We start from the raw sequence: 23,462 nt of genomic DNA on the forward strand, positions 1-23,462 counted from the left end.
TCTCCAAAGAAATGTTTTAATATTTATAAAATTTATAAACAACCATTTTTGTTATCCATTCAGTGTTCTACTAAATTTTATGCCTTACACTAGCCATGGTCTCACTCAGTTCAGTGAAAAAAACTAAAAAGCAAAGGCTTTAGAGTCAAGCTGACCAGTTCCAGCTGCCCTTCCCATACTCTTCATCTCTTCCTAGTTCTGTGACCAAAGAAAAGTGACTTAACCTTAATATCCTAGTTTATATAATGGAAATAATAAGGATCAAGATAACATGTGAAGTACCACCAAGGTGCCTGCCACAAAATGACATTTATTATTAGTCCTCATCCTCCCCAAACAGTAGACCAGTCATTACATGCCTGTGTGGACTGTAAGGTGCAGTGTGGGGTACAAAAGAAAAGTCATGATTCTTGAAGAGCTTAATACCTAATTGGGGAAACAAAACTAACATACAGGAGACCGTACATAAATATGTAGGCACATCTATGAAAGTATTGTTAGTGCAATAGGTCTTCTAAGAAGGTAAAGAATAGAGTACAATATATGCGATTTGCTTTTTCATGCAAGTGGGAATAAATATCAACCCAGAGTCAGAGGATAGAGGTCTTTTCAAAAGGCTTTGAATCTACTCTGCTACTGAATAATCCCAGAAAAGTCCCATTTGTGTTTGTCTTAGCATACCAGGATTATTTCTTATTCATTTTGTATCTCCAAAATGGGTTAGCTAGAAATTCTGCACCCCTCACTCAGAAACCCAGGCTGATGGATCCTTCATGTTCCTATAGCTGCCCTATGGCCCCATCTGAAATATGTGGCTTTTGAGTTCACTGAGGAAGGGGAAGAAAGAGATTGCTTTTAACCACCATGCCCTACACGTGACATGCTCTCATTCTAGTGATTTCTATCTGAAGGTTCAGAAACATCGAGAAGCACATAGAATACTTGGTGAACAATATCATTTTGTGTGAATTCAGACATAAAGCCAAATCAACAAAGCAAGCTGTAATATAATGATATGAATTATTTAGTGATATGTACATTGTACAAAAAGTATGAAGGAATACATGGATACATCAAATACTAATGTTCAGAACAATGATTAATCCCTGGAGGTAAGGAACAGAGATTGAACTGAGGGTACACAGAGTCTCAGTCTCCAAAGTTATATGTTCCATAATCTGATATATTATAAGTATTTTGTCCTATTTTTATACCTTTTTGTACATCTTAAATACAGGAATTTTAAAAAGAATAGTTGGATGTTAGAGGTGGCATATATGTGGCCATGTTATGAAACAATTATCTATTTTAGCATTCTCATTACAATTTTCCTTAGAGCAAGAAAAAATATTGTGATCAGATGAATAATTTTTACATCATATTTGTTTTGTAGCTGTTGTTTCAGGCACATCTTTAATTACCAGTGACACTAAAGTTTAAAACAATACATGCTTAAGGTTACTAAATGATAATTTGGGTCTGAATATCCTCATACATTCACTGAGCATTTCTGTGTGAGTCTCCTCAATTGTTGATTCACACATGGTAATGTCTTTAGTTAACTTGGGTCAGTGAGAAACTATGGAAATTAATTACAAAAATAAGAAAAAGTCTTTTCATGACACAGACTATACTGATATGTTTAATATTTTATAAAGAAAAGGAAATACGGCCTGACTAGGTGGTGGTGTAGTGGATAGAGTGTCAGACTGGGATGCAGAGGAGCCAGGTTCAAAACTCGGAGGTCACCAGCTTGAGCACAGGCTCATTAGCTTGAGCACGGGATCATAGACATGATCTCATGGTTGCTGGCTTGAATTCAAAGATTGCTAGCTTGAAGCCCAAGATCGCTGGCTTGAACAAGGGGTCACTCACTCTGCTGTAGCCCCCTGGTCAAGACACATATGAAAAAGCAATGAACAGCTTAAGGAGCCGCAATGAAGAATTGATGCTTCTCATCTCTCTCCCTTTCTGTCCCTCTCTGTTCCTCTCTGTCCTCTCTGTCTCTGTCACCAGAGACATATGTGTGTGTGTGTGTGTCACCATTAATATATTAAATGTTTCAATATAGCTTCATAAGTATGAGCAGTATTTGTTTTCCAGATATTTGTTGTCCAGAAATACAATGCAAATCTGTATTGGGAGGGAGAGTCAAATAGAAAATATTAGGAGGATATTGAAAGATTGATAAAGAGGATAGGAGTCTAGATCAGAGGTCAGCGGCTTGTGGCCCCTGGGCCAATTCTGACCTGCTGGTTGTGTTTGTAAATACAGTTAATCTTTTTGTTTGTTTTTGTTTTGTTTTGTATTTTTCTGAAGTGAAGCAAGTAGACAGAGAGACAGACTCACGCAGGTGCCCAACCGGGATCCACCAGCAAGCCCACTGGGGGCGATGCTCTGCCCGTCTGGGGTGTTGCTCCTTTGCAACCGGAACCATTCTAGCGCCTGAGGCAGAGGCCATGGAGCCATTCTCGGCTCCTGGGCCAACTTTGCTCCAATGGAGCTTTGGCTGTGGGAGGGGAAGAGAGAGAAAGAAAGGAGAGGGGGAAGTGTGGAGAAGCAAATAGGTGCTTCTCCTGTGTGCCCTGGCCAGGGATGAAACCTGGGATATCCACTTGCCAGACCAATGCTCTATCACTGAGCCAACTGGCCAGGGCCAATACAGTTAACCTTTTAACAGCATTGCAGTTTGAACAGTGAGGGCCCACTTATGAGCCGAATTATTTTCAGTAAATATTGGAAAATTTTTTGGAGATTTGCAACAATTTGAAAAAACTCACAGATGAACTCTGTTACTTAGAAATATTAAAAAATTAGAGAAAAAGTATGTTGTGAATGCATAAAATATGTATCTACTAGTTTATTTTATCATTTACTACCATAAAATATATATATAGATCTGTTATAAAAAGTTAAAATTTATCAAAGCTTATGCACGTAAACATAGACTGTACATGATGCCATTCACAGTCAAGAGACATGTAAACAACCGTAAAGATGCAGTGTTAAATCATTACTACATAAAATTAATTGTACATGCTGTAATATTGTAATAATTTTGTGAACACCTCCTGTTATTCTGGTGAGCTCTAGTGTTGTGAGTGTTCACTTAAAATGCCTATGATGCTAATCATTTCTGCATGACTAGTTTATCTCCCCAGTAAATTGTGTCTCACAGTAAAACTTACCTCGTGCAGTTCTCGCATATTTTTCATGTTTAGTGCAATACCATAAACCGTGACTAACACCATAGGACTCGTACAGAGTGCCTCTAGTGATGCCGGAAGTGCTCCCAGGAAACAGAGAAAAGTCATGACATTACAAGAAAAGATGAATTGCTGTACTGCAGGTTGAAGTCTGCTGCTGTGGTTGCCCGCCATTTCAAGATAAACGAATGCAGCCTGTGGACCACTGTAGAAAAAGAAAAGGAAATTTGTGAAGCTGTTGCTGCAGCTACGCCAGCAGGCACGAACGCCTTACATTTTTTGTGAAATGCTTTTTTATTTCATATTGAAAATGCAGCTTTTATGTGGGTGCAGGGTTGCTATAAGAAAGGCATACCTGTAGATTCCGGTTTGATTAGAGAAAAATTGAAGTCATTACATGACACCTTAAAGCAAAAGGAAAGTGAAAGAGCTAAAGCTGAAGAATGTCATGCCAGCAAAGGATGGTTTAATAATTTTAGAAAGCAGCTTGGCTTTTAAAATGTCAAGATAACAGGAGAAGCAGCCTCTGCCAACCAAGAGGCAGCAGACAAGTCCCCAGGTATCATTAAGAAATCGTTGAAGAGGAAAGGTATCTGCCTGAACAGGTTTTAATGCAGACAAAAGTGCCCTATTGTGTTGGGGGGGGCGGGCCACAAAGGTCATTCCTCAGTAAGGAAGAGAAACGAGTGCCGGGATTTCAGGTAGGTTAACCCTGTTTTCTAAAGATGCAGCAGGGTTTATGATTAACTGCCCTTATCTATAAAGCTGCTAACCCCTGAGCCTTGAAGGGTAAAGGTAGCCCAGCTGCCAGCCTTTTGGTTCTACAACAGGAAGGCTTGGACAACAAGAACCCTTTTTCTGGATTGGTTCCATCCATGCTCCCTGAAGTCAGGAAGTACCTTGTCTGGAGACTGCCTTTCAAGTTCTTCCGATATTGGACAATGCCCCTGGTGCCCAGAACCCCACGAGTTGAGCACCTAAGATTGGTCTGCTTGCTCCTAAACATAACTAATTCCTATTCATACTCTAGATCTGGGGGGTCATAAGAACCCTTAAGGCTCATTACCAAATGGTTCTCTGTGGAAAGGATTGTGAGTGCTACAGAAGAGAACCCATTAGAGAGAACATCATGAAAGTTTGGAAGGATTACACTGAGATGCCATTGTTATAGAAAAAGCTGTGAAAACTTTCAAGCCCAAAACAAATTCCTGCTGGAGAAACTGCCCGGATGCACATGAGTTTACAAGTAATCATGACAAATTGTGAATATGGCAAAGGTGGGTGAGAAAGGGTTTCAAAGTATGGGTCTTGGAGAAATTCTAGAGCTAATAGACACCACACCAGAAGAAGTAACACAATACAACTTGGTGAAGATGAGTGCTCTGAGCCAGTGCCGGGCGAGGAGGAAGGAGACATACTAGAAGCAGAGCCAGGAAACAAACTGACATTAGACAGGCTGAAGGTTCTGATTAATCAAGACTGCGTCTGACTTCCTTTTTTTTTTTTAATCAAGTGAGAGGCAGGGAGGTGGAGAGACAGACTCCCACATGCATCCTGACAGATATCTACCAGACAACCCCCATCTGGGGCTGATGTTCAGCCCATCTGAGACCACTGCTCTGTTGCTGGGCAGCTGAGCTACTTTAGTGCCTGAGCAAGGCCATGGAGCCATCCTCAGTGCCTGAGGCCAACTTGCGCATTGGAGCCATGGCTGTGGGAGAGGAAGGGGCAGTGGGGATGTTCATGATTTTTTAAGATAAAAATACAGTCAGAGAATTTTACTTCACATGCAATACAAGTCAAATACACTTTAAATTATTACATGAAAGTAAAACAATAAATTTGTTTTCTTAACTCTAATTGCTTTTTGAAATTTTGTGGTTGGACAATATGGAAGCTTAGTAAAGAATAAACATTTATTAACCAAAAGCTGATGGTCACTTCTGTGTGCCCTGACTGGGAATCAAACCCAGGACTTCCACACTCCCAGCTGACACTCTACTGCTGAGCCAACCAGCCAGGGCTGCTTTTGACTTCTTTACAATGTGGACCTTCTATGATACAGGCACTAAAAGTAAAGCTAGTGGTGGGAGAAGGACTGGTACCATAAAAACATTTTTAGAGAAATGAAAAAGCAAAATTGACAAAATTACAATGCATTTCTGTAAAGTTACAGTGTGCCTGCCTCTCGTACCTCCCCTTCCACCTTTTCTATCTTTGCCAACCCTGAGATAACAAGATAACCCCTTTTCCTCTTTTTCCTCTTCTTCCTCCTCCTCCTCCTCCTCTTCTTCCTCTTCCTCCTCTCCTTCCTCCTCTTGTTCTTCCTCTTGCTCTTCCTCCTCTTCCTCCTCCTCTTCCTTCTCTTCCTCCTCCTCTTCCTCTTCCTCCTCCTCCTCTTCTTCCTCTTCCTCTTGCTCTTCCTCCTTTTCCTCCTCCTCTTCCTTCTCTTTCTCCTCCTCCTCTTCCTCTTCCTCCTCCTCCTCTTCCTCTTCTTCCTCTTCCTCCTCCTCTTCTTCCTCTTCTTCCTTAGCCTATTCAACATGAAAAGGACAAGAGTGAAGAACTTTATAATGATCCACATCCACTTAACAATAAATGATCATGCCATAGAGTCTGTAAATGTTTTGCTGTGTATCCATGTGTCTTCATATGAAACTCGAATAACTGTATAGCAAGAACCCATATGAGACATTTTTTATTAGATTTTTAAATTTATTGTGTTAACATGAATTCAAGTGTCCCACTCAATATAACACCCTCACCCCCCAAGTACATGCCCCCCATTATACCCCCTTTGTCCCCCTCCCTTTAGCTTCCCCCCTTCCCTCTGAGATTTGCTATTCTGTTATCTGTACCTATGTGTTATGTATCAATATATATAATTTCACTAATTTCTTCACCTCCTCTGATCTCATCCCCTCAATCCCCCTTCCCTCTGATAGCTGTCCCTCTGCTGCCTGTGACCCTGCCTCTGCCTCTATTCCATTCTTCAGTTCACCTTATTTATTAGATTCCACATATAAGTGAGATCATATGATATTTTTCTTTCTCTGCCTGGCTTATTTCACTTAGCATAATAATCTCCAGGTCCATTCATGCCATTGCAAAAGGTAAGGTTTCCTTCTTTTTCACAGCTGTGTAGTATTTTATTGGGTTTATGTACTACATATACAGCTTTTATATCCCCTCATCTACTGATGGACACTTGGGCTGTTTCCAGATCTTGGCTATTGTAAACAATGCTGCAATAAACATGGGGGTGCATATCTTCTTTTGAATCAGTGTATCGGGATTCTTAAGATACACTCCTAAAAGTGGGATAGCTGAGTCAAAAGGCAGTTCCATTTTTAATTTTTTGAGAAAACGCCATACTGTTTTTCACAGTGGCTGCATAAGTCTGCATTCCTACCAGCAGTGCAGGAGGGTTCCCTTTCTCCACACCCTCATCAGCACTTGTTGTATGTTGATTTGTTAATGAGCACCATTCTGGCAGGTAAGAGGTGGTATCTCATTGTGCTTTTATTTTCATTTCTCTAATGATTAGTGACATTGAGCATTTTTTTTGTATGCCTGTTGGCCATCTGTATGTCCTCTTTGGAGAAATGTCTATTCAGTTCCTTTGCCCATTTTTAAATTTGATTGTTTACCTTCCTGACATTGAGTTTTAGAAGTTCTTTATAAATTTCAGTTATTAACCCCTTAGCAGATATATCAGCAAATATGTTTTTTCGTTGTGCGGGTTGTCCTTTTATTTTGTTATTGGTGTCTTTTGCTGTGCAAAAGCTTTTTAGTTTGATATAGTCCTGTTTGTTTATTTTGTCCTTTATTTCACTTACCCATGGAGATATATCAGCAAAAATATTGCTACAAGAGATATCGGAGAGTTTACCGCCTATATTTTCTTCCAAGATGTTTATGGTTTCATGAGTTAAATTTAAGTCTTTTATCCATTTTGAGTTTATTTTTGTGAAGGGTGTAAGTTGATGGTCTAGTTTTATTTTTTATTTTTATTTTTTGCATGGATCTATCCAGTTTTTCGAACACCATTTATTAAAGAGACTGTCTTTACTCCATTTGATATGGTCAAATATCAATTGACCATAAAGGTGTGGGTTTATTTCTGAGCTCTCTGTTCCATTGATCTATATGCCTGTTCTTATGCTAATACCAAGCTGTTTTGATTACAGTGGCCTTGTAGTATAAGTTGATATCAGGAAGTGTGATACCTCCCACTTTGTTCTTCATTTTCAAGATTGCTGGAGCTATTCAGGTCCTTTTTTGGTTGCATATAAATTTTTGGAATAATTGTTCTATATTTGTGAAGTATACCATTGGTATTTTAATAGGAATTGCATTGAATCTGTAGATCGCTTTGGTTAGTATAGACATTTTAATGATGTTTATTTTTCCTGTCCATGAACACGGTATATGCTTCCACTTGTTTGTATCTTCCTTGATTTCTTTTTCAACGTCTTATAATTTTATGAGTGCAAGTCTTTTACTTCCTTAGTGAAACTTATTCTTAGGTACTTTCTTTGTTTTTGTTGTTGCAGTAGTGAAGGGGATTGTTTCTTTAATTTTTCTTTCTGAGAGTTTATTGATGTTGTATAAAAATGCCACTGATTTCTAAATATTAATTTTATATCCTGCCACCTTACCAAATTCATTTATCAGGTCTAATAGTTTTCTTGACTGAGACTTTAGGGTTTTGTATGTATAATATCATGTCATCAGCAAATGATAGTTTTACTTCTTTTTCAATTTGGATGCCTTTTATTTCTTCTTCTTGTCTGACTGCTATGGCTGGGACTTCCAGAACTATGTTGAGTAAGAGTGGTGAAAGGGGGCATCCCATCTTGTTCCTGATCTTAAGGCATTTGCTTTTAATTTCTGCCCATTGATATGCTGTTCGCTGTCGATTTGTCATAGATGGCCTTTATTATGTTGAGGTATGTTCCCTGTATTCCCACTTTACTGAGAGTTTTGATCATAAATGAGTACTGGATTTTATCAAATGCCTTTTCTGCATCTACTGATTTAATCATTTGATCTGCAAATATTGTTGTACCAGCCTTGCCTCCCCTGAATAAGTTCTGCTTGATTATGATGTATGATCTTTTTGCTATATTTGGTGGATCCAGTTTGCTAGTATTTTGTTGAGAATATTAATATCTAAGTTCATCAGGGATATTGGCCTATAGTTTTCTTTTTTTTGTAGTATCTTTACCTGGTTTTGGAATGAGGATTATGCTTGCCTCTTGAAATGAGCTTGGAAGTCTTTCCTCCTCTTGAATTTTTTAGAATAGTTTGAGAAGGATAGGTATTAGTTCTTTGAATGTTTGGTAAAATTCGCCTGTGAAGGCATCCAGACCGGGACTTTTGTTTGCTAGGAGAGTTTTGACAACTGTTTCAATTTCATTTGTTATCATTGGTCTGTTTAGGTTTTCTTATTCTTCCTGATTGAGTTTTGGAAGATTGTATGTTTCTGGGAATTGATCCATTTCGCCTGGGTTGTCCAATTTTTTGGCACATAGATCTTCATATTATTTTCTTACAATCATTTGTATTTATGCAGTGTCAGTTGTTAATACTCCATTTCCATTTCTATTTTATTTATTTGGGTCCTCTTTTTCTTTTGATGAGTCTTGTTAAAGGTTCATCAATCTCATTTATGTTTTCAAAGAACCAGCTCTTGGTTTCATTGATCTTTTGTATTGTTCTTTTAGCCTCTATGTCATTTATTTCATTTCTAATCTTTATTATTTCCTTCCTTATACTTCCTCTGGGCTTTATTTGTTGTTCTTCTCTTAGTTCTTTTAGATAGAGAGTTAGGTTGTTTATTTGAGGTTTTTATTGCTTCTTAAGGTATGCATGTAATGCTATGCACTTCCCTCTCAGGACTGCTTTTGCTGTGTCCCCTAGATTTTGAATTGTTGTATGTTCACTTTCTTTTGTTTCAAGGAAATATTTTATTTCTTCCTTGATTCCACTATTAACACATTTGTTATTTAATAACATGCTACTTAGTCTCCAAGTGTTGAATGTTTTTCAGTTTTACTACTGTAGTTGATTTCTAATTCCATGCCATTGTGATCAGATAAGATGCTTGATGTAATTTCAATTTTCTTAAACTTATTGAGACTTGTTTTGTGTCCTAAAAAATGTACCAAGAGCACTTGAAAAGAATGTATGTATATTCTGCTGCTTTAAGGTGAAATATTCTAAAAATATCAGTTAAATCCAGTTGATCTAGAACAGGAGTTGGGAACCTTTTTGGCTGAGAGAGCCATGAACACCACATATTTTAAAAAATAATTCTGTGAGAGCCATACAATATGTTTAACACTAATGACAAGTAAATGTGTGCATTTTATGTAAGACCAACACTTTTAAAGTACAATAAGTCTCTGAATTCTTTTTAATAACGTTGTTTTGCTCTTGCTAACCAATGATGAATAAAGTACTTCTTACCATTAATGTGACTTCTGGTGTTGCATGGTTTTGCTGATGGCTTTGTAGTCTGGTTGATACATGATGAGGTTAAGCTTCATGCAGGCATTGAGACTTCCATTTGTTAAACATGATCGTAGGTTGATCTTAACGTTCTTTTTTTTTTTTTTTTTTTTTTTTAATATTTTTCTGAAGCTGGAAACGGGGAGAGACAGTCAGACAGACTCCCACATGCGCCCGACCGGGATCTACCCGGCACGCCCACCAGGGGCGACGCTCTGCCCACCAGGGGGCGATGCTCTGCCCCTCCGGGGCGTCGCTCTGCCGTGACCAGAGCCACTCTAGTGCCTGGGGCTGAGGCCAAGGAGCCATCCCAGTGCCCGGGCCATCTTTGCTCCAATGGAGCCTTGGCTGCGGGAGGGGAAGAGAGAGACAGAGAGGAAGGAGGGGGTGGGGTGGAGAAGCAAATGGGCGCTTCTCCTATGTGCCCTGGCCAGGAATCGAACCCGGGTCCCCCGCACGCCAGGCCGACGCTCTACCACTGAGCCAACCAGCCAGGGTCTTAACGTTCTTTAAATGTGAGAAAGACTGCTCACATGCATACATAGAGCCAAACATTGTCAGTACAGCAATACTCACATGCTGCAGGGTGTGGTATGTGACAGGAAGTGCGTTCCAAGTTTTGACAGTAAGCTGGTCCGCGGGTTGAAGTTTTTTCATTTCTCCTCACTTGTGTTTGCTCACCAACTCTGCTTGCTGTTGTGCAAGTCTTTTCAAATCTTCATTCAGTGACTTGAACTTATTCACTCACATGTCTGAGGCCTTCAGGTCAGCAGCTTGTAGCTCAAAATCTCTGATGGAGACACCGGGGAGGTAACTCAGGTCAGTGCTGTTCACTGCACACTCGTGTGGATGGGTGATGAACATAAAAAGACAACTGCGCTCATGAAATTCTCCAAAGCGTGCTTTGAATGACTGCAGGAGATTAGATGTGAAGCCTGCTAGCTGCTGGAGATCAAGATGTTGAGCAGGGTCACTTGCTGTGCATGCATCTTTAAACCTCCCAGTTTTTCAAAGTGTAGTAAACAACCTGTTTCAATGTCGGCGATGAAGAGTTCCAGCTTGTTTTCAAATGCAAACACTGCTTGCTGAAGGGATAAGACTGTATTTCCTACACCGTGCATTTTCACATTGAGCTGATTCAGATGTTCAGTCATATCCACGAGATAGTAGAACTTTAGAAGCCATTCAGTGTTAGCTAACTCAGGATGCTCGACATTTTTTATTTCAAAAAAAGTCCGGATTTTGCTCAGACAAGCCACGAAACGGCTGAGCACCTTCCCTCTTGACAACCAACACACATTGCTGTGCAGAAGCAGACCAGGATAATTATTCCGAACTTCATCCAGCAGTGTTTTTAAACTGAAGATCATTTAAAGCTCGGGCAACAATAAAGTTGACCACCCAAATGACCAGCAACATCACCTCACCAAGCTGCTCGCCACACATCTGAGCACAAAGCGCCTCCTGATCTAGAATGCAGTGAAAACTTAGGATGGGTCTCTTTTCATGTTCACAAAGAAGCTCTACGAATCCTCTGTTTTTCCCCACCATGCACGGAATACCATCAATACACACCGAAATAAGTTTATGCATCAGTAGATTTTTTTCTTTAGCGAACTCAGTGAAAGACTTAAATAAATCCTCCCATCTTGTTGTCTCTTTTCATAGGCAAAACAGCAAGACTTTCCTCATGTAGTGTGTCACTGACAGCATACCTTGCAATCACACTGAACTGGGATAAATGGCTTACGTCTGTTGACTCATCCAAAGTGAGAGAAAAGAATGGTGCTGCATTTATGTCCTTCACCTGTGTTGCCTCAATTTGATTTGCCATCATGATGGTACGATCGTGAACAGTTCTTGCCAACAGAGGCATGTCTTTTATTTGTTTGATTATCTTGTCTTTATCTGAAAAGTCGTCACAAAGTTCATTGGCAACATCAAGCATGAATGTTTTGTCACTCCCCATCTGTGAATGGCTTTCTGTTTCTCACAATTGCTAAAGCACCAGCAAAGCTAGCCGAATTCCAGTCACCTTGTTGGGTCCAAACACAGAGTTGCTGCTGACTAGCTTGTACTCTGCACAGTAGCTCTTGAGGTGCTTTCTTCCTGCTGTCCCCGCTGGATATTTTGATGCAAATGTAGTATGGCATGTGTAGAAGTGCCGCTTTATATTTGACCATTTCATTGATGCAATTTCATCATTGCATATTAGACACACTGAAGAACCTGCTCTCTCCACAATGGCAAATTCCTCTGTCCATTCCTGCTGAAAAATATGATACTCCTCATCTTTTTTTCTTTTAGCCATCTTCTTTGTCAAAAGGGTTTCTGCAATTAGCTAGCTGACTACTTGATTAAAAGGAGGGAAGTATGATTCCTGGCCAGGGCACACAGGAGAAGCGCCCATTTGCTTCTCCACCCCTCTGCCGCGCTTTCCTCTCTGTCTCTCTCTCTTCCCCTCCCACAGCCAAGGCTCCATTGGAGCAAAGATGGCCCGGGCACTGGGAATGGCTCCTTGGCCTCTGCCCCAGGCGCTAGAGTGGCTCTGGTCACAACATGGCGACGCCCCGGAGGGGCAGAGCATCGCCCCCTGGTGGGCAGAGCATCGCCCCTGGTGGGCGTGCCGGGTGGATCCCAGTCGGGCGCATGCAGGAGTCTGTCTGACTGTCTCTCCCTGTTTCCAGCTTCAGAAAAATGAAAAAAAAAAAAAAAAAGGAGGGAAGTTTACTTCCTGACCTCACAATGACCTGTGTACATTACATTATCCAATAAAAATTTGGTGTTGTCCCAGAGGACAGCTGTGATTGTCTCCAGCCACCCGCAACCATGGACATGAGCTGTAGGAAATGAATGGATTGTAATGCATGGGAATGTTTTATATTTTTAATGTTATTATTTTTTTTATTAAAGATTTGTCTGTGAGCCAGATGCAGCCATCAAAAGAGCCACATCTGGTTCGCAAGCCATATGTTCCCGACCCCTGATCTGGAGTGTCATTTAAGGCCACTATTTGTTTGTTAATTTTCTGTCTGGAGGATCTGTTCATTGATATTAGTGAGGTATTAAAATCCAGTTAAAATACAGTTACAGTATTGCTGTCAATCTCACCCTTTATGTTCATCGAAATCTGCTTTATATAGTTAGATGCTCCTCCTATATTAGGTGCATAAATATTTACAATGGTTATATCCTCCTGTTGGATTGCTTTCTTTATTATTATGTAGTGACCTTTTTGTCCCTTATGATAGCTTTGTTTTAAAGGCTATATTGTCAGATACAAATATTGCCACTTCAACTTTTTTCTCATTTCCATTTGCATGAAATACTTTTTTCTATCCCTTCACTTTCAGTCTATGTGTATCTTTTGTTCTGAGGTGGGTCTCTTGTAGACAGCATATGTATGGGTCCTGTTTTCTTATCCATGCAGCTACCCTATGTATTTTGATTGGAGCATTTAATCCATTTACATTTAAGATTATTATTGATATATACTTATTTATTGCCATTTTATTTTTTAAATCTACAGTGCTCTTTCTTGTGTTTTTTTTTTCCCCCTTGGCTCTTTTTATAGCAGGCCCCTTAACATTTCTTGCAGTATTGGTTTAGTTTTAATGAATTCCTTGAGCCTTTTTTATCTGAGAAGCTTTTTATTTCTCTTTCAATTTTAAACAATAGCCTTTGCTGGATAAAGTAGTCTTGGTTGTAGGTTCTTGTTTTTTATCACTTTGAATATTTCTTGCCAATCTCTTCTGGCCTCAAGTGTTTCTGTAGAGAAGTCATATGCCATCCTTACAGGGGCTTCTCTGTAGGTTATTAACTGCTTCTCTATTGCAGCTTTTAGTATTCTTTGTTAGTCACTTTAACTTTGGCATTTTATTTATTTATTTATTTTTTTATTTTTTATTTTTTTGTATTTTTCTGAAGCTGGAAATGGGAGAGACAGACAGACTCCCGCATGCGCCCGACCGGGATCCACCCAGCACGCCCACCAGGGGGCGATGCTCTGCCCCTTTGGGGCGTCGCTCTGTTGCCACCAGAGCCACTCCAGCATCTGGGGCAGAGGCCAAGGAGCCATCCCCAGCACCCAGGCCATCTTTGCTCCAATGGAGCCTCGCTGCGGAAGGGGAAGAGAGAGACAGAGAGGAAGGAGAGAGAGAGGGGTGGAGAAGCAGATGGGCGCTTCTCCTGTGTGCCCTGGCCGGGAATCGAACCCGGGACTTCTGCACGCCAGGCCGATGCTCTACCACTGAGCCAACTGGTCAGGACCAACTTTGGCATTTTAATTATGATGTGTTTTTGTGTAGGCCTCCTTGGGTTCCTTTTTAATAGGACTCTCTGTGCTTTTTGAACTTGTGTGACTTCTTCCTTCATCAATTTAGAGAAATTTTCAATTATGATCTCTTCAAACAGGTTTTCTATCCCTTTTTTCATTCTCTTCTCCTTCAGCGACCCCTATGATGTGATGTTGTTTCTCTTTATGTTGTCGCAGGCGTCTGTTAGTTTCCTCAGTCTTTTTGAGCGTTTTTTCTTTTTGTTGCTCTTCTTCTGTGCTTTCATTTACCTTGTCCTCTAAATCGCTGATTCGATCTTCTGCTTCATCCAACTTGTGTTGACTCCTTCTAGTGCAGTCTTTATATATCTGATATTGTATTTGTCATTTCTGACTGATTCTTTTTTATGATTTCAATGTCCTTTTTGATGTTTGCTGTCTCTTTTTTTAAGTTCTCATTGTGACCATTCATTGTTGCTCTAAGATCTTTGAGCATCCTAAAAATCATATTTTAAACTCTGCATCTGATAGTTTGGTTATTTCCATTTCATTTAGTTCTTTTTCTGGGAATTTTCTTGTTGATTCATTTGGGTCATATTTCTTTGCCTATTTTGTCTGTGTATTAGGTAGTGCTGTTTGACTTTGAAATTTGTTGTGATGTCTTTATGAAGAAGGTGGGCTCAGTGGTACTGAACTCTAGCCACCTGATTTTCTTGCTTTAGGAATACTTCTTGAGGTTAGTATTTACCCTCCTGTTGTATGTGAGTATTGAATGCAGTTGGTCCTTTCATGGGTGCAGTTATCCCTTCATGTTGGCTGGCTCTTAGGGTCAACCTTGATCATGTATATTAGACACTGTACAATGTCTGTCCTTTTGGGTGTATTTATTCTCCACAGTGCCTGGTGCCTGCTGGACTCCTCCTTTGGGTATGCTGCTTGTATACCTAGCTGAGTCTAGCATTGGTGCTGCCACCCACTACTGGTTGTGTTGGTTTTAGGTCTTCTCGACTTGGTGTCACCTGTTGTTTGTAACCTGCCATGGGCTACCTATCTGGAACTATTGCCCTGTTCACTGTGTCTGCGTTTTCTGTGCCTGCGGAGTGTGGGACGGGCCAGCCTATGTATACTGCTCTCAAAAATAAGGGGATATTTCAAAATGAATATGAAGTGATAAAAAAAGAAGCATTTAATTATTTTTATTAAACAAGAACATCAGAAAAGCAAATGACATATCAAAGAGAGTTGTTCAATTATGCAAATGAGATGCAAAGCCAACTTTTATTTCATTGGTGAAAATGAACTATACAAAAGCCTTAAGGTACTAGAGTATCTGCATGTTCTCTGATCCCCTAATTCTTGTGTGTGGCATATAAGGATCGGCTTCTTCCTGCTTAAAGATGACAGCAACTCCATAAAAGCCCCAAGCTCTGTAAGATTTGCCTCTACTTTTCAGCTGTTCCACCTTCTCTTACAGCTGGCTGGTCTTCCCACAGTTTTCTGTAGAAAGACTGTAGTGTGAGCTCAGGCTGGTCTCTTCCAACCAACCTCTGTACAGGTTGCAAGCTTGGTGGGTTAGAGCAGCTGAGGTTGGGAATATGTTAGCGGGAACCCTTGCTTCAGGGGTCTTTTGGTCAGGAGCTCAGTACAGGGAATGTGGCCCCTACTCCAGAGCCTGATTCCTCAGCCACTGCTGGATTTTATTTCTCCCCATCAAGGTGAGCAGGTTCAGATTGAGTGGGGCTGACTTCTGCAGTTCTTTCAGCTGGTGAGACCCTAGTCTTAAGGAGGAAGACTGTGAGGGTCCTCCCCTGGGGCTGACTGTGCCCCCCCAGAAAGCACCTGAGCCCCTAGACCAGACCCAACAAGAGGTTCATGGGAACCCACACTTTAAATGTCTGTGCTGCAAGCCTCTCTCCCTTTCCCCTGTGGAACCTAGCCCAGCAGGGCAAAATATCCACTACTCGGGCAGGCTGACTGTGAAGCTCCACCCTATCCAATGTACATGAGCTGCTGTGCCAGTGATGATCACAGAAAGTGGAACTCGCCTCATCTGGGCCAGGTATAATAAACCCTTCCTTAGGACACACCACCAGCAAGGGTTGTTAGGTCCTGAACCAGTGCTCTCCTCAGCTGGCCAGTGGATGTGCCAGCCCTGGGCCTCACTGCAGAGAACCCGGTGCAGACTGCACCACGTGTGACCAGCCCTCAGCAACCTTCTTGAAGCTACGAGCAATCCAGAGTTTGTAGCTGCCTCTACTGGGCCCGGGTACACTTGGAAATACCAAGCCACACCCCCAGGCTAGCTACAGTGGGCTTGGGGAGAAGTCTGCAAAAGGCCAAGGTTCCCTGAGCCCCAACTCCTGCAGCCTCTGTCTGCTGGCTGTTTGTAAGCTCAGCCACTGAAAGAAACTTCTGGTAGAGTCTAGAGCAGGGGTCCCCAAACTTTTTTTTTTTAATTTTTTTTATTTATTTATTCATTTTTAGAGAGGAGAGAGAGAGAGAGAGAAAGGAGAGAGAGACAGGGGGGAGGAGCTGGAAGCATCAACTCCCATATGTGCCTTGACCAGGCAAGCCCAGGGTTTTGAACCGGCGACCTCAGCATTTCCAGGTTGACATGGGTCCCCAAACTTTTTACACAGGGGGCCAGTTTACTGTCCCTCAGACCGTTGGAGGGCCGGACTATAAAAAAAAACTATGAACAAATCCCTATGCACACTGCACATATCTTATTTTAAAGTAAAAAAAAACAAAACAAAACAAAATGGGAACAAATACAATATTTAAAATAAAGAACAGCCCTGGCCGGTTGGCTCAGCGGTAGAGCGTCGGCCTAGCGTGCGGAGGACCCGGGTTCGATTCCCGGCCAGGGCACACAGGAGAAGCGCCCATTTGCTTCTCCACCCCTCCGCCGCGCTTTCCTCTCTGTCTCTCTCGTCCCCTCCCGCAGCCAAGGCTCCATTGGAGCAAAGATGGCCCGGGCGCTGGGGATGGCTCTGTGGCCTCTGCCCCAGGCGCTAGAGTGGCTCTGGTCGCAACATGGCGATGCCCAGGATGGGCAGAGCATCGCCCCCTGGTGGGCAGAGCGTCGCCCCTGGTGGGCGTGCTGGGTGGATCCCGGTCGGGCGCATGCGGGAGTCTGTCTGACTGTCTCTCCCTGTTTCCAGCTTCAGAAAAATGGAAAAAAATAAATAAATAAATAAAATAAATAAATAAAGAACAAGTAAATTTAAATCAACAAACTGACCAGTATTTCAATGGGAACTATGGGCCTCCTTTTGGCTAATGAGATGGTCAATGTGCTCCTCTCACTGACCACCAATGAAAGAGGTGCCCCTTCCAGAAGTGCAGCAGGGGCCAGATAAATGGCCTCAGGGGGCTGCATGCAGCCCGCAGGCCGTATTTTGGGGACCCCTGGTCTAGAACCTGGGGTAATTTAGGGATTAGGAAGGGTGGTGGATGTGGCTTGACCCCAGGTGTCAGTCCAAACTTTTTTCACAGACCTCAGTAGAGTGTGGCTTCTGACACCCAGAGATGTAATCTACCCACAGTCCAGACAGTTTCTACTGAGTCTCCCATAAGCAGAAGCACCAGTCATTGACTCAGAAGAGTGCGGGGTGGGTGGGATGGCCTTCAGCCTCAACACTAGAAAACTGAGTCACTGATGTGCCCCCTGCTTCCTGGCTTCTCAGAATAGCCCAGTCTCCAGAGGGTGGGGCAGGAGAGACTCCCAAGGGTGGAGCAGTTGCTTTTCCCCAGGCTGATGCTGCTCAGAAGGAACTGCTCCACAGAAGAATGGTGGTAACTGCAGTATTGGAGAATGACTTAGCACAGGAGCTCCAATCGCTATCCCCCACAGTGTCTCTCCCTGGGCCTCCAACTTTACACTCTTCTCATGCATCTCTAATCCTCTCAGCTTTCCCCACGGGAGCCCTGGGTAAGTGGCTGTGAATGAGATTTTTCTGTGCTGGCCCTTTAAGATGGAGCTTGCATCTCCAAGAGCTCCTTTTCTTTTCTAGTAGACAGAAAACTCGGCTCTTTTCATCACCAAATGCTATCTGGGCACCTCTTCTAGGTTCTGGGGCTCTAGGCTGGGGTGTCAGGCCTGGGGCTTATGACCCTCACCTCTCAGGGCTAACCTTTCCACAGCAAGAATCCCTCCACTACTGCTCACTCCTGGGAGCAGGTCAGCCCTTCTGCGTCTCCACACTTCCTTCTAGTCTTGGTGTGGCTTCTTCTGTGATCCTTGGTTATAGACTCTTCTTCCTTTAATCCAAAGTTGGTTTTTCAAGATGATTGTTCTTAAATTAAGTTGTAATCCAATTTGGGCCTGGGAGGTGGCAGTTGGAACATCTGCCTACTCCATCACCATCTTATGATGAGACAGTTTTGTGTCATCATCTTCATCATGGCCTAAGTAGTCATCATGTAGAATATCATGTGCAAGACATGTGTGGCAGTGGATAGCCTGTCTACATAGGCATAAGGTGAGCAATATTTAATAGAAAATTAATAATATATTAGTTTTCTTACTGTTTTATAACTTTGATTTCAAGGAATTACATTATTTATTGTATACCTCTCATAATTAGAGAAATTGGGTATCAGACTATCATCACAGGTTTACAATACTGTAGCATGAATATGATTGTAATACTCTATGCCATAAAAATTTTATAACCATTCATTAGTGTATAGGCTGTGCTACTGTGAAGCAATTGTATTGATTGCACAGGGCTACCATAAAGCAGTCATACTGCTGCTTCTTCATTATCAGTGCATGAATCATTGTACCTGTAAATAAATATAAATTTCTTCTTTATTTTTACATTTTTTAATGTCATCTTAGTAAAACATATAACATTTACAGTGTTCTGTATCACATAAGACAGTATTGATGTAGGTGCTGACAGATGATTTATTCTATAAACAGATAATATAATACAATGCTGTAGATACATTTTTTCTGAATTTTAATAACATTTTCTTTTTTTCTAGCTTTATTATAAGAATACAATATATAATATATATATAACATACAAAATATGTTTTAATCAACTGTTATTGGTAAAGCTTCCAGTCAACAGTAGGCTATTAGTAGTTAAGTTCTGGGGTAGTCAGAAGTTAGTGGGTGAAAAGAGGAGAGTGTAGGGCTGGCCTCTGACCCTGCCACCCCCTAACCCCCTCCTCACTCACTCTGGCCTCTGCAGGAAAAAAAAAAAGTTAGTGGGGATTTTTGACTATACGGGGGGTTGGTGCCCCTAACCCTCAGGTTTAAGGATCAATTGTAGTTTTATTGGAACATGGCTATATTACTCATTTACATGTGATTTATGGATGCTTTTGTGCTCCACCTACTCAGTTTGAGTAGTTACAACAAAGACCTTAAAGCTTAAAATATATATTTACCACCTGGCCATTTGCAGGAAAAATTTGACTCCTGGTCTAAATAATATTTCATGGTAGATTAGCAAAACAGACTTTTGATGAGGTTCAGTGTGATATTTTGTTAAAGGCATTGGAAATATTGGAAACATGACTATCAATAGCAAAAACTACCAATAGTCAATGACAGTCTCAAACAGTTAACCAGTAGAAATAGAAAAATAAACCCAAAGTTTCAAAATTCTTCATGTTGAGTTCTGATAATGGGTTTAGATCTACATAGCTTTTTAGTCTCCTTTCCTCTTCAGTCACAACCTATCTCTACTTTTCCACTTACAACAGCTTTTATTTTTTTGTTCCATGTTTTATTTCCTATTCTTTCTTGCTTTCTTTGCTCATGAACTTTCTCACTGTGTCAAATTATCTTTATCTTTGGCTAGCAAATTTTAATATATGCTTTTTTTCACAAAGCCCTGAAGTGACAGGAACCAACCCTACAGGCTGTAAACTGGCTGAGGTGTGCAGATGGCCTGGTGAGATGTGTACGAATAAGAGCACCTTGTGGAGCAGGGAAGGGGGAATGTGGCTGAGGTCTCAGAGTTTCTTAATTACAAATTGAGTAAATTACCAAGGGTGGGGGGGGAGGGAGGACATGGGAGGGAGGGAGGGAGAGAGTTAGGGGGAGGGGGAGGGGCACAGAGAACTAGATAGAGGGTGACGGAGGACAATCTGACTTTGGGCGAGGGGTTTGCAACATAATTTGATGACAAAATAACCTAGACATGTTTTCTTTGAATATATGTACCCTGATTTATTAATGTCATCCCATTACCATTAATAAAAATTTATTTAAAAAAAAAAAATTACTGAGAACCTATTTTGGCATGAGAGATAACATGTCTTGTTAAACACTTAGAAACTATACTGCATTGGTAATTTACGTAATAAATAAAAAAAAATTTATGTTTTATTACCACCAACAGATTGTATTATAGTCATTTTTTATCTATTTTAAGCCTTATGGGGAAATAGGCTGTTTGCTGTTATTCACAGGTTAAAATAGTAAACCCTAGCCACCCTTGAAAATTATTTATTTTTATTGAATTTTAGTAAAAATAAAGCCAGGAAAAAAATTTCATACTGCCTACCTCATTTGAAGGAATGTAAGGCAGGGGTAAGATTCTTCAATGAAAGAGGAAGAATTTAAGGTAAATAAATAAGGAAGTTTTTTTTTTTAATTTTATTTTTTTAATGGGGCGACATCAATAAATCAGGATACATATATTCAAAGATAACATGTCCAGGTTATCTTGTCGTTCAATTATGTTGCATACCCATCACCCAAAGTCAGATTGTCCTCTGTCACCTTCTATCTAGTTCTCTTTGTGTGCGCCTCCCCCTCCCCCTTTCTCTCTCCCTCTCCCCCTCCCCCCTCCCCCCCCCAACCACCACACTCTTATCAATGTCTCTTAGTCTCCCTTTTATGTCCCACCTACATATGGAATAATGCAGTTCCTGTTTTTTTCTGATTTACTTATTTCACTTCATATAATGTTATCAAGATCCCACCATTTTGCTGTAAATGATCCGATGTCATCATTTCTTATGGCTGAGTAGTATTCCATAGTGTATATGTGCCACATCTTCTTTATCCAGTCATCTATTGATGGGCTTTTTGGTTGTTTCCATGTCCTGGCCACTGTGAACAATGCTGCAATGAACATAGGGCTGCATGTGTCTTTACGTATCAATGTTTCTGAGTTTTGGGGTATATACCCAGTAGAGGGATTGCTGGGTCATAAGGTAGTTCTATTTTCAGTTTTTTGAGGAACCACCATACTTTCTTCCATAATGGTTGTACTACTTTACATTCCCACCAACAGTGTATGAGGGTTCCTTTTTTTCCACAACCTCTCCAACATTTGCTATTACCTGTCTTGTTAATAATAGCTAATCTAACAGGTGTGAGGTGGTATCTCATTGCCGTTTTGATTTGCATTTCTCTAATAACTAACGAAGATGAGCATCTTTTCATATATCTGTTGGCCATTTGTATTTCTTCCCGGGAGAAGTGTCTGTTCATGTCCTCTTCCCATATTTTTATTGGATTGTTTGTTTGTTTGTTGTTGAGTTTTATGAGTTCTTTGTATATTTTGGATATTAGGCCCTTATCTGAGCTGTTGTTTGAAAATATCATTTCCTATTTAGTTGGCTGTCTGTTTATTTTATTATCAGTTTCTCTTGCTGAGCAAAAACTTCTTAGTCTGATATAGTCCCATTCATTAATTTTTGCCTTCACTTCTCTTGCCTTTGGAGTCAAATTCATAAAATGCTCTTTAAAACCCAGGTCCATGATTTTAGTACCTATGTCTTCTTCTATGTACTTAATTGTTCCAGGTCTTATGTTTAGATCTTTGATCCATTTTGGGTTAATTTTAACACAGGGGGACAAACTATAGTCCAGTTTCATTCTTTTGCATGTGGCTTTCCAGTTTTCCCAGCACCATTTATTGAAGAGGCTTTCTTTTCTCCATTGTGTGTTGTTGGCCCCTTTATCAAAAATTATTTGACTATATATATGTGGTTTTATTTCTGGGTTTTCTATTCTGTTCCATTGGTCTGAGTGTCTATTTTTCTGCCAATACTATGCTGTTTTGATTGTCGTGGCCATATAATATAGTTTGAAGTCAGATATTGTAATGCCCCCAGCTTCATTCTTTTTCTTTAGGATTGCTTTGGCTATTTGAGGTTTTTTATAGTTCCATATAAATCTGATGATTTTTTGCTCCATTTCTTTAAAAAATGTCATTGGAATTTTGATAGGAATTGCATTAAATTTGTATATTGCTTTGGGTAATATGGCCATCTTGATTATATTTATTCTTCCTAACCAAGAACAAGGTATATTCTTCCATCTCATTATATCTTTTTCGATTTCCCTTAACAATGGTTTATAGTTTTCATTATATAAGTCCTTTACATTCTTTGTTATGTTTATTTCTAGGTATTTTATTTTTTTTTGTTGCAATCGTGAAGGGGATTATTCTTTTGAGTTCGTTCTCAAATGTTCCATTGTTGGCATATAGAAAGGCTATTGACTTCTGTATGTTAATTTTGTATCCTGCGACCTTACTGTATTGGCTTATTGTTTCTAGTAGTCTTTTTGTGGATTCTTTGGGGTTTTTGATGTATAGGATCATATCATCTGCAAAAAGTGATATCTTTACTTCTTCTTTTCCGATATGGATGCCTCTTATTTCCTTGTCTTGTCTGATTGCTCTGGCTAGAACCTCTAGTACCACATTAAATAAGAGTGGAGAGAATGGACAACTCTGTCTTGTTCCTGATTTAAGGGGGAAAGCCTTCAGTTTAGTGCCATTTAATATGATGTTAGCTGATGGTTTATCATATATGGCCTTTATCATGTTGAGATATTTTCCTTCTATACCCATTTTGTTGAGAGTCTTAAACATAAAATTGTGTTGTATTTTATCGAAAGCCTTTTCTGCGTCTATTGATAAGATCATGTGGTTTTTGTTCTTTGTTTTGTTGATATGGTGTATTACGTTAACCGTTTTACGTATGTTGAACCATCCTTGAGATTTTGGGATGAATCCCACTTGATCATGATGTATTATCTTTTTAATATGTTGTTGTGTTCGATTTGCTAGTATTTTGTTTAGTATTTTAGCATCTGTATTCATTAGAGATATTGGTCTGTAGTTTTCTTTTTTTGTGCCATCCTTGCCTGGTTTTGGTATGAGGGTTATGTTGGCCTCATAAAATGTGTTTGGAAGTATTGCTTCTTCTTCAATTTTTTGGAAGACTTTCAGTAGAATAGGAACCAAGTCTTTGAATGTTTGATAAAATTTGCTGGTATAGCTGTCTGGGCCTGGACTTTTATTTTGGGGGAGGTTTTTAATGGTTTTTTCTATTTCTTCTCTACTAATAGGTCTGTTTAGGCTTTTTGCTTCTTCTTGACTCAGTCTAGGGAGGTTGTATTTTTCTAGGAATTTATCCATTTCTTCTAGATTGTTGAATTTAGTAGCATAAAGTTTTTCATAGTATTCTACAATAATTCTTTG

At 40.3% G+C, this 23,462-nt stretch overlaps 1 protein-coding gene across 6 annotated transcripts in view; it reads left to right on the top strand.

The window, feature by feature from the left end:
• The window catches only part of PPP2R3A (protein phosphatase 2 regulatory subunit B''alpha), a 239,225-nt gene that overhangs the window by 53,609 nt on the left and 162,154 nt on the right, over positions 1-23,462 (top strand). The gene's annotated exons all lie outside the window — the stretch shown is intronic.

The sequence above is a fragment of the Saccopteryx bilineata genome, chromosome 10 (genome assembly GCF_036850765.1).
Source record: "Saccopteryx bilineata isolate mSacBil1 chromosome 10, mSacBil1_pri_phased_curated, whole genome shotgun sequence".
Taxonomy (NCBI): Eukaryota; Metazoa; Chordata; class Mammalia; order Chiroptera; family Emballonuridae; genus Saccopteryx; species Saccopteryx bilineata.